Here is an 11,211-nt window from a genome sequence, read left to right as displayed (position 1 = left end):
CCACTGAGACAATCGTGGGGGCCACAGCCAGTTCGGCCACCTCGGTGCCTGACCAGTGCACCCACAGGAGAGATCAGGGTGCTTTCACACCGAATGCGATGCACGTACCCCAACCCTCTTTCAACGCGTGGCAAATTCACAGCTTGTCTCTTGTCAAAAAGCGTGTTTCTGACGCTGCGCCTGGTGTGGGAGGAGCTACCAGCTTCGTCTGTAGATGTCTCACTTAGAATGAATGGGAGACACATGTGCCGTTTTATTTATGTCAAAACAGATATAAGGCATCTCCGCTCCCCACCTTTTCAGAAACACCGTTCTAGTCAGTCAGTCAGTCAATATGTGGTTTCTTCAGTCATCTGTATCTGCTGTATGGTCATTGTTGTAATTTTATTTATTAATGATTGATTTTTTTTTTAATTCATTTCTTAAATTATTTAATTGATTTATTTTATTCATTATTTCGTGTTGCAAATAAAGATATTTGAGAACTCTGGAATGTATTATCAGCAATTTTCTTGTGAAAATCCTGATGCGCCCAGCCTCACCCAGACTCTGCCTCCAGCTGCCCCGGCTGAATTGAGTTTGAGACCCCTGCTCTAGAACCTGCTCTTCTATAGATTATTTATAGTAGGGATGTCCCGATCAGGTTTTTTTGGGCCCGATCCGATTCCGAGTCATTTGTTTCTGTGTATCTGCCGATACCGAGTCCCGATCCGATACTTTTGTAAGAAATTTAAAACATTAATAAATTGAAGAAACACATTTGTGTTGTCCCTTATTTATGTTTTATTAACCTTCCTTTATCATTAAAAACTTAAATAAAACACTTCTGTGAATTAGCTTTAATAAACAAGTAAAAATACAGCAAATATAAACTAGGAAAAAAAATACTATTTTCTTGTTATATAAGTGATAATTAGTCATGTGATAAAGTTTAGCGACTTTAGCTTTAACATCTTTAGAGCTATAGAACATTTTTGACCGAATGTGATTCCTGTTCTCATTTAAAATTCTTAAAAATAAATGATGACTTTGTTTTAGCATAAAATTCGATGAGTGTTCATGAATAGCTGATATCATTATTAGTTTCAATTTATTAGTTGTATTTATTTATTTATTTTTAAGATTATGTGCTTCTTTTTTAAGTTCTTAATACATCACATTTTCAGTTTTATTACACAAGTAGTTAATTTTCTTAACTGTTATTTCTCTGTCAGATAAATAAAACAGGCATATCAAAGGACAGCTCTGGTCCTAATGAGTTAAATCACGGTGCTAGCATGTAGCAGTTAGCAGCTGCTGTTTAGCCATCTGTCTGCAGCATGAAGAGCTTAATATTAAAAAGAAAAAAAACTTTTTCTGTTGAAATTCCTTTAGAGGTTGTTGGTTGTGTTAGGACAATAGAGACACTTGCTGTCAGTTTAAAGTGTTTTTGAAAGAGTTATTGGTCCCGGAAGTTAGCTTTCTAGCTAGCTTTGTTTACATTAGCCTTATGCTTGAGCTGCTGTCGTTTTCTGGTTATTGACATTTTGTGATCTTTTCATAACATGCAGACTTCTAGTTGAGTATTTATCCGGAATGATAAGATGAAATATAAAGCTCTGATCATAATGAGAAATAATGAAATATCCGATCCTGATCGGACAAAGGAGTCCGATTTCGATCGAGTCCTCAACCACGTGATCGAGCCCGATTTCCGATCACGTGGTCGGATTGGGACATCCCTAATTCATAGTCATTTTAGTATTGTGGCGGGATAAATGGGATATCTGACCATTATTTTTCTATAAATGACTGTAGCTTCCTTCTGTAGAAAGCAGCACGTGGACCGCGGCACAGCGCTCCACCTGAGGACAGGTGTGTCTGTGGGTGGAGTCATGAAGAACACCCTCCCGGACCAGCAGCTGATCACAGAGTCATGCTTGTTTGTGATGTTCATGAAAGTAAACACAGATGATGTTAGAAATATGTTCTCTTTAGGTTTAGATTCTGTTAAAATGCATTCTCATACTAGAGCGATGACGTCATCGTAGTGCTGCGCGGCATTCTGCCTGCTGCTTTGCTCCGTGTGCATGAGAGGGCCTCTGCGTTTGTCAGTAGGAGAAAGTTTTCCCTTGGATGTTCAGTGTGCGTTGATGTACCAAGTAGGTTTCTTTTCCTGTATGTTTTTCTTTAAGCCGTTTGCTCTCTTTAGTTAGTAATGTGCATCTAAATGACCACTAACGAGCACAGAGTGCCCGTGAGCATGCACATGGGCGCGCATGAGTACTGTAAATATTTTTCATGTCATTTTAGTTTCAAACTGAATTTGTATTTGTGTTTATTTATAAGTGTGGTGCCAAGGTACTAGCCCCCGCTAGATTGTGTATCACCCCCGGTTTCAGGCTTTGTTTTGTAACACTAATATTCTGTCCTGAAAAGGTAAAAAGAAGATGGATGACCACAAAAGACTTTTATTGTTATGTTTGCATTTTTCCCTACATATTCTATGTAAAACAATAACAGTTTTTTGTTTTAAAAAGTAAAAAAAACTACATTTGTTTGACTCATTTAGGAAAATTGATTTATGAATGTGAATGATGACAGTAACTTAATTATGGAAGCATTTAACAACCATTAAATATTTGTTCTTTCTACTGCAAATTATTATTATTATTATTTATTTCTTTTCCACTGTTAATCTGGACTGCAAATATTATAGCATAGATGACTTTAAAAACTCTGTTGACCCAGAAGGAAGATTGTCAATCATCCACTTTAAAAGCAGAAGTATGTACACCAACTTTGGAGACATCAAAGACTATTTGCAGAATCTGGAACATTCCTTTAACATCATAATCATATCTGAAACTTGGTTTAGCTGCAACAAGGAAGCTGACTTTGAATTGGAAAACTACAAATTTTGTTTTGTGAACAGAGTAAACAAAAAAGGCGGAGGAGTCGCAATTTATGTGCAAAAAAATATGAAGTTCACAGTAATAGATAAAATGTCAGTTGCAGTGGATTGATTACTGCAGGGGTAGGGAACCCTGGTCCTTGAGAGCCACCTTCCTGCATGTTTTCCAATATACCCTGCACTGGCATGTTCTTATTGGCTAGACACACCTGAACCAGGTAATTACCTGGTTCAGGTGTGTCTAGCCTGGGATGTATTACAATTGAAGTATGTAATGAATCAGGGAAAAATCTCCTTGTAAGCTGTATATACAGGTCACCAGGGTCAAGCTTAGAAGTGTTCAGTAACTGGATGGAAAAAATGTTTCACTCTCAAAATAAAAAAAAAATGTTGTTTATGTGTGGAGATTTCAATATAGATCTGATAAACCCAGGCAACCATAAAGCAACAGACGACTTTATCAGCAGAATGTACAGTATGAGTTTATATCCAACCATAACTAGACCCAGCAGAATCACTGTTCAAAGTACTACTCTTATTGATAATATATTCACAAATAACATAGAAAACACTCATATGAGTGGACTTATGATTTGTGACATAACTGATCATTTACCAGTTTTTACACTATCTGACATCAATATAAAAACAAAGAAAATAATCAAAGAATCCATTTCTAAAAGGTTACGAAATTAAAAAACAATGAACTCTCTTAATAATGACTTAACCAAACAAAACTGGAACTCTGTGTTCAGAGAGAAAGATGTGGACACTGCTTATACATGTTTTTTTTAGAAATATTTATCTCACTATACAACAGGAATTGTCCATTTTATCAATTCAAGAACAAATTTGCTAAATGTCCTTGGTTAACTACTGGTCTACAAAATGCTTGTAAAAAGAAAAATAACCTCTAGAAAAAGTTCTTAAAACAAAGATCGAGAGAAAATGAACAGAGATACAAATCCTACAAAAATAAACTGACTGAAATAACACGGCACAGTAAAAAAGTGTACTATAATAATCTACTGAATGACAATAAAAAAAAAATGCAAAAAGAGTTTGGGAAATATTAAACACCGTCATAAAAAAAGGGACAAAAAAACTAACGTACCCAGATTACTTTACAGATGAGAAGGGTCAAACCTATTCTATGAATGAAGCAGCAAACGGTCACAACTATTTTGTAAACGTGGGTCCAGCGTTAGCAGCAGAAATTCCAAAGTGATAAACCAAAATAGAAAATATTCCATCCACCGCAAGGATCCCACATTCCATCTTTCTTTCTGGTGTGAATGAAAATGAGCTGATATCAATTGTTAATAAATTCAAGAGTAAAAACTCAGCAGATGGTCATGATATTGATATGACGGTGGTGAAAAAGATGATTCACAGTATTTCTAAGCATCTAACATACATATGTAATTTATCATTACAAACTGGGAGATTCCCAAACCAAATGAAAATGGCAAAAGTGATTTCTATCAATACGAGTGGAGATATTGCAGCCTGGAAATATTAAGTTAATTTATTTTAATTAGATATTGTCCAGGTGAGATGTTTTAGCAATAATCATATTTTTTCTGTCTTAGTTATGAGAATATTTTTTTAGTTTAATTATTTGCTTTTTTTATTTTGAAACTACCTGCAAAACGCAGCATATTTCTTTTTTGTTGGAGTGTGCGGATGTGCAGAAGAAGAAATGCGTCTATGGTTTTGTATGCGATCGCATTCTGTCGCTCCGGCTGTCTCAGGAAAAGATAGCAAAAGAGAAAAAAAAGCACTCAGTTCAGGGCAAATAAAGTTGCAAAAACGAAAATGGAGTCCTGTCCATTTTCAAGGGTGCAACAGAGACAAACACCTGTTTACAAACTATGGACCTATTTCTCTCCTTCCACAATTGTCAAAAATTCTAGAAAAGGTATTCAACGACAAATTAGCTAAATTCATTGATAAAAATAACATAATAAATGAAAGCCAATATGGTTTCAGAGAAAACATATCAACCTCAATGGCTATCATTGATGCTGTAGAGGAAATTGCAAACGCTCTGGATAAAAAGAAATATGCAGCTGGAATCTTCATTGACTTAAAAAAAGCATTTGACTCTCAATCATGACATCCTACTGGACAAACTGGAAGTGTACAGGATCAGAGGAGTAGCGCTAAATTTGCGTCATCATCTTTGTCAACAACATTTTTCATCAAACGAAACAAAAACTCCCGCCTTTAACTAAATTGATAGACGTTTTCGTCAACAAATAAAAACGAAACGAAATGCTCTTCGAGGACAACATCCAATCATAACGACTGCTGGAGGAGGAGGGCGGGAGCCAATGCAAAGTGATCCAATCAGAACACAGAGCCCTGCAGCCCGCCCGGGAAGACGCTATTTCAATGAACTGTGTCTGTGATTTAGGTGAAAAATGTCTACTCCAGGTAGAAAAATAAGAGTACATATAGGGACAAATGTTATATTTAACGCCACCCTCAACAAGACGTTGTGTGGAGCGACCATCACAGGCAAAAACACAAGAAAACCTGAGGCGACGTTTGCAGACAAGCCAGCCGGAAATCCAGCAAAGGTAAACATACAAACATGATTATTTCCAGCGTATTAGGCTGAATCCAAATTCCTCCCCTGCCCTTCCAACTGTTGTTGCATTTTAAAGTGTAGGATTATCTGACATTGTTGTTTTAAGGGGTTACTCTCGTCAAGCTAACTACCGTCGGTACTGCGCTGTGGAGAAGCGCTTTTCTTCACGCGAGTAAAGCTCTGAAGCACAGAGGTTTACATTTAAATGTAAGTCTGACTTTATTGTTTTAGCATGACGTTTGTAAAGTTATAAATCAATTTTGTTGTGTATTTCCAAGCGCTAGCAGCCCCGCTGCTTCTTCAGATCAACAATCAGTCACCGTTTTAATCTCAAACTCCATCACGTCTTACATGACAACAGCGCCATCTATTGGTTGGCGGTGGTATTACAGTACTCCACACACATGCTGTTTAAGCACATATAACATGGTCACAAGTGTCCTGGACAGCTTACTCCCTAGTGAATGTTTTTTTATGCATTTTTAAACTTGACTACCTCCTCAATACAAGTTTTTTTTTTTTATGTTCGAACATTTATAATAAGACTGCTGTTACACATATTTACATGTGACAAGCACAGAATGTGATGGAAATTCATGTTTTGCCCACATGTAATACGTGCTGCCAGGATCCTGTTGCTGCACTTCCGGCAGACATTTTAAATTTGTGTGAGGCTGGATTTTTTTTTTGTTGGCCGCACGTATCTAAAATTAAACTTAAGCGTTAAAGTGCCATCCCCTGGTGGGGCCTAAGCAGCAGAGACAACCGCACTCAGGAAACATTTGCTTGTTTAACCCTAACCATAATACTAAACTTAACCCCTTTCCTCTGGGTCAGTGCGACTAAGAAAAAAGTTTAGCACTGGCTGCAAGTTTTTTGAAAATTACGTCAGATTTGTCGCGTTAAAAACGCGTTAATCTGACATGTGCTTGACGCCGAGCACGACCCTCATCGCCCTCTAAACTCACCGGCTGCTCTCACTAGATCACGGGCGGGTCTCCAACCACCGAGCTGCTAGCTAGAACCGGCCCGGTGACAGGACGCGGAGAGCTCCTGCACCCTAACCCGGCTCCGGTTCGCGTCCAGTACCACGTCTGGTGGTACCGGCTCGCGTCCGGCGATGCGTCCCGAGAGCTGCGGACTCCCAACGTTCCGGACAGCAAGCTCACCGGGGGACGTTGAGGTTTAAGCGTGATCCAGCCATGGCTGTCTGTCTGCAGGCATATTCATGGCGTGAGCTCCGCTGGACACGTCGCTGCATCAAGCTGCAGCCAGAGAACGCGGCGGCAGTAACAGACTGTCAAACTATCCACAGAGAATCCCGCTTTTCTCAGTCTTTAATGTTTTAAAAAACAAAAGTTCATTGGAAATGATAAATCTCTATTTCATTTATTACTGCAGTTCAGCAGAGGAGGAAAAGATTTGGTCCTGACAAAAAATGAACATGAAAGTGTTATGGAAATTTTATTTTTGATGTTTTTTATTTTACTTTACTGAACGTTGATTGAAGTTTTTAATTTAAAACGCCCTTCACTTGCACTTGCGCTTTTGTTAGGCATTTTATGTTACAGCCTTTTATTGTTAAGAAAGTTTATCTCAATACAATGTTACAAAATAAAGTAGTTCTGATGAAAACTATTAATTTTGACATTTTTTGTTTTCATAATTAATGTAGAACTGCTAAATTCTACGAAGCGCACATTTTTTTTCCTTAAAAAGGCCACATATTAATTTGCGATTAATCGTGAGTTAACCCTGGAAATGCGATTAATCGCGATTAAAAATTTTAATCGCCTGACAGCTCTAATATATACATATGTTTATTTATTTTATTGTTTTTCTTTTAATGTTTTTTTTAAATTGTTGAAGCTGAATTCGCATAAATGACAAGTTTGGAAAGCAAAATGAAGTAAAATGTTTTTTTTTACAAATTAGTAAAATCTTTGCATGTTATCATTATACTTAGTAAATTAAATTAAAATGCTTTATTTTTATTCTATATTTTTGTCGACTAAATATCTACTGTAATTAAGTAGACTCAAATTTGACTAAAATTAATAGAATCAACATGACTAAATTGCGCCTAAAACTAAACCCTATTTTAGTCAAAAGACTATGACTAAAACTAAATTAAAATTCTCTGTCAAAATTAACACTGATCTAGACAAATCTAAAGTGATGTTTTTTGGTAATTACAAAGCCAATACAGAGCTCTCAAATAAAGTTAACATTGACTTGATTTAAAGTGTAACAGAAATTAAATCCTTATTTAACCTTTTAGAACCAACAAAAAGATATTTAAAAAAACATGAATTAATCAAAGTGATCTGCTTGAGTTTGGAGATCTTTGTTTTCCTTCAGTCATTTCCAGATATTCTGGAAGTAGATCAGCCGTGAAGCAGAAACAGGAAGTAAAGAAGAGACAGAAAAGCAGGAGGCACATCAGTATGGTGGAAACATTCCCTCATGTCTCCTTTTCCTCTTTTCCCTGACCTTGTTGGAAAAGGTCATGGGATCAAGGAAAGGTTGTAGAAAAATTCATCAGATGGCTGAACTGATTCCAAGCTGTGATCCAGAAAATGTTCAGAAAATCTTCCAGTGAAATATCAGAAAGTTCTACACCTGAAACCTTCTTCTCATCCTTCAGGGAGTTCAGCTCATTTACCGACCTCAGAGTCTGCAGTCTGCAGTCTGGACTCTCCAGAAAACCACGCAGATGAAGAAATCCGGAATCCTGGATCTTGTTGTAGCGCAGGTCCAGTTCTGTCAGACTGGATGGGTTGTTCTTCAGAACTGAGCCCAGAACTTCACAGCTGATCTCTGACAAACTGCAGTCTATCAACCTGAAATCAAACAGAAAAGTGTGTTCAGGAGCAGTGATGACAGCTGGAGTTCCAGCACATAAACAGAGTTTGATCAGATTTACAAGATCATTATTGAGACAGATCAGTTTCAGATCAATCATCATCACACAATCAACTCAGATGATGAGGAAAATATCAAACAATGTTGTAGAAGTGGCTGTGTAGCGAGTGGATTTTTATTGAATGAACATTCTCAAAACTTTATTTACAGTGAGTATTTAATTGTAAACAGATTTTTATTTGGGGTTAAAACATTGTATTGTATATTTGTTTAATATTGTAATGTTTACGACACGCTGAAACTGGCGAGTTCAGCGAAAAGTTTGTTTTATTTTGAAAACATACCGGATGCACTTTAAATTCGCTCGAGTGGTTTCCGATTTAAGTCGTGAATAGAAATACAGAGAGCAGAATTTTAGAGAAATGTTCAGAGATGCATGAATGGAGCAAAATACTGCTTTGAGTTGTTTTTCTTGAGGAAATCACATTATGATACATTTAAAAGCTCTAAAAAGTTGATTTTGGATGATATAGGCACTTTGAGATAGTTAACAGCACATTTGATGTGACAGAAATGACAGAACAATGTAATAATTGAGTGTCTGAAGGTCACAGACACAACAAGAGTCTGAAGTATCAAAGTCAACAGATCATTCTGGCTTTAAGTGGAATCTTCAGTTGGAGATCAGATTTTTACAACTGTGACAGCATCAATGTTTCCACTGGAACTGCTGAAGTTTCCATGAGGTTCAAACAGATTCAGATGAAGACTGAAGGACAGAAAAGAAAAACAGCATTCAGTTGTTCCTAGAAAAAGATTCTGCAGGCACTAAACACTCTGGTTCCTTTCAAATCAGGAACAAAAATCACATTTAGAAACTTGTTGAAATGTTGGATTTCATGTTGGACTTGTTATAACAAACTATTGTAAGTGTAAAAAAATCCAGGAAAGCATGAAGTTTATCTGCAGAAACTCAAAGATGTTCACCACAATCAAAGAATGAAGCAAAGCTAAACTTTCCTTTCTCTCTTCATCCTGACTGGAAAAAGCAGGTTGTGCAGAAAAACGGCTCAAAAGTCTGTAGTTCTCCTTTGAAAGCATTTACTGACATCTCTAAACTGTAGAGGAGCCTTGAAAAACATCAGGATCCAAAATGTCTGAATGTGGTCCTGCAGAGGAGCTGCTGATGGCTCTGATGTTAGTCTGAGTGTTTCAGCTGATTCAGTTCTGGAGCTTCTAAAGAACCCGTATGTGTTTGGACATGAACAGGTCCAAGTCAGTTACTAGTCATTCTGTCCACTGTGTCTGCTGCTCCTAAAGTTCCTTTTCTGATCCCAGAAATCCTTCAGGATCTTCTTCAGTTTGTTAGCTGGTCTACAGACTGCAGATTTCTGATGGTTCTGCTGTCAGTACTGACTGTGAAGTGGGTTATTCTGAACACAAGTCCACTGTTAGAAATTACTTCCTGACTTCAGCTGACTCCAACATGAAGCTTCAGCATCTGACTGACTCTAATCTAGTGGACGTCTGCCAAAGCTCCAAACTGACAACAAACTTCCTCCTTCAGATTCTCAGGACATTTCTATCACAGCTCAGTGGAGCTGCAGGTCCAGCTGGACAAGAACTTTCATGGCGGCAGGAAGAACAAATGAAAACAGTCTGTTCAAATCCTTCAACACTGGAGCTTTAGCTCATTTATCTCCAGTGTTTAGGCTACATTCTTTCATCTACTTTTAACACAATTTAATGTAATGTGGTCGGAGAGGCCCAAATGGGTCTGGTTTGGATGATCCATTACTGTCCTGATGTTGGTGACGTCCTCTGTGCACTTCCTGATGGGATGCCTGATGTGCATAGTCCTCCAGGCCCACCTCTCCCTCATGCAGAGCTGCCTCCCTGAAGATCTGCCAGTCTGTGCGCTGGAAATAGTCCTGCAGAGCTGGGGCCGCCTCACTGGGCCACACTGTGATGGTTTTCTGTGTTGGTGCCTGGTGTCTGAGGAGAGGGGGGTAAACAGGGGCCAGCATGATTGTAATGTGGTCGGAGAGGCCCAAATGGGGGTGGGGGACAGCTCTGTATGCATCTTTTCTGTTGGTAAAAACACAGTCCAAGGTGCTGTTTCCTCGTGTTGGTATAGTGATGTGATGGTGGAACTTGGACAGAGTGTCTGTCAGGTTTACATGGTTGAAATCTCCTGCACCCACGTAAAAAAGCCTCCGGGTCCTTATGCTGGAGTGAGCTGATGTTGTTGTGTAGCTCCGTTGTAGATCTCTTCAACTTTAACCTTTTCACAGACAGCATCCAGTTAGTTTCCAACATTTGCTAAAATATTGTGGACTCCATTCTTCCTTCAACTCGTGAAATGTTTCCTGTGCCGCTGGCTGCAATACAAGCCTAATTCATGATTAATCCACCCCGGTGCCTAACAGTTGCACAGAGCTTCTTTTAATTAAACTCTGGACCCTTTCTTCTCCAAACGGATCTTTGCTCATCGTGGTCAAAAAGTTCAATTTTAACCTCGTTGGTCCACAGAATTTGCTTCCGAAATTCATCAGGCTTGTTTAAATGTTCATTTGTTAACTTCAAACGTTGAATTTTGTGATAAGCACGTGGGAGAGGTTTTCTTCTGATGACTCTTCCATGAAGACCATATTTGTCCAAGTATCTCTTGACAGTAGAACAGTGTAGCATAACTCCAGAGTGTGCAGGTTTTTCTGGAAGGATCGTGCAGTCAAACATGGGTTTAGACTTCCTTTTCTCACAATCCTGTGAGCTTCTCTGTCTGAGATTGTTCTTGTTCTTCCAGATCTTGGTTTGACTTCCACTGTTCCTGTTGACTGACATTTCTTAATTACAT

At 38.2% G+C, this 11,211-nt stretch overlaps 1 protein-coding gene across 1 annotated transcript in view; it reads right to left on the bottom strand.

Annotated features, from left to right (window-relative positions):
* LOC112140824 overlaps positions 1-11,211 on the bottom strand; it is a 40,438-nt gene that overhangs the window by 15,311 nt on the left and 13,916 nt on the right. Inside the window, exon 3 of the mRNA XM_024263834.2 lies at positions 8,159-8,332. The gene's annotated coding sequence lies outside the window, so the exon portion shown is untranslated. The remainder of the gene's footprint in view (positions 1-8,158; positions 8,333-11,211) is intronic.

This window comes from Oryzias melastigma, unplaced genomic scaffold (genome assembly GCF_002922805.2).
Source record: "Oryzias melastigma strain HK-1 unplaced genomic scaffold, ASM292280v2 sc00216, whole genome shotgun sequence".
NCBI classification, from domain to species: domain Eukaryota; kingdom Metazoa; phylum Chordata; class Actinopteri; order Beloniformes; family Adrianichthyidae; genus Oryzias; species Oryzias melastigma.
The sequence above is the reverse complement of the archived record's forward strand: the minus strand, read 5'-3'. Positions and strand labels throughout refer to the sequence as shown.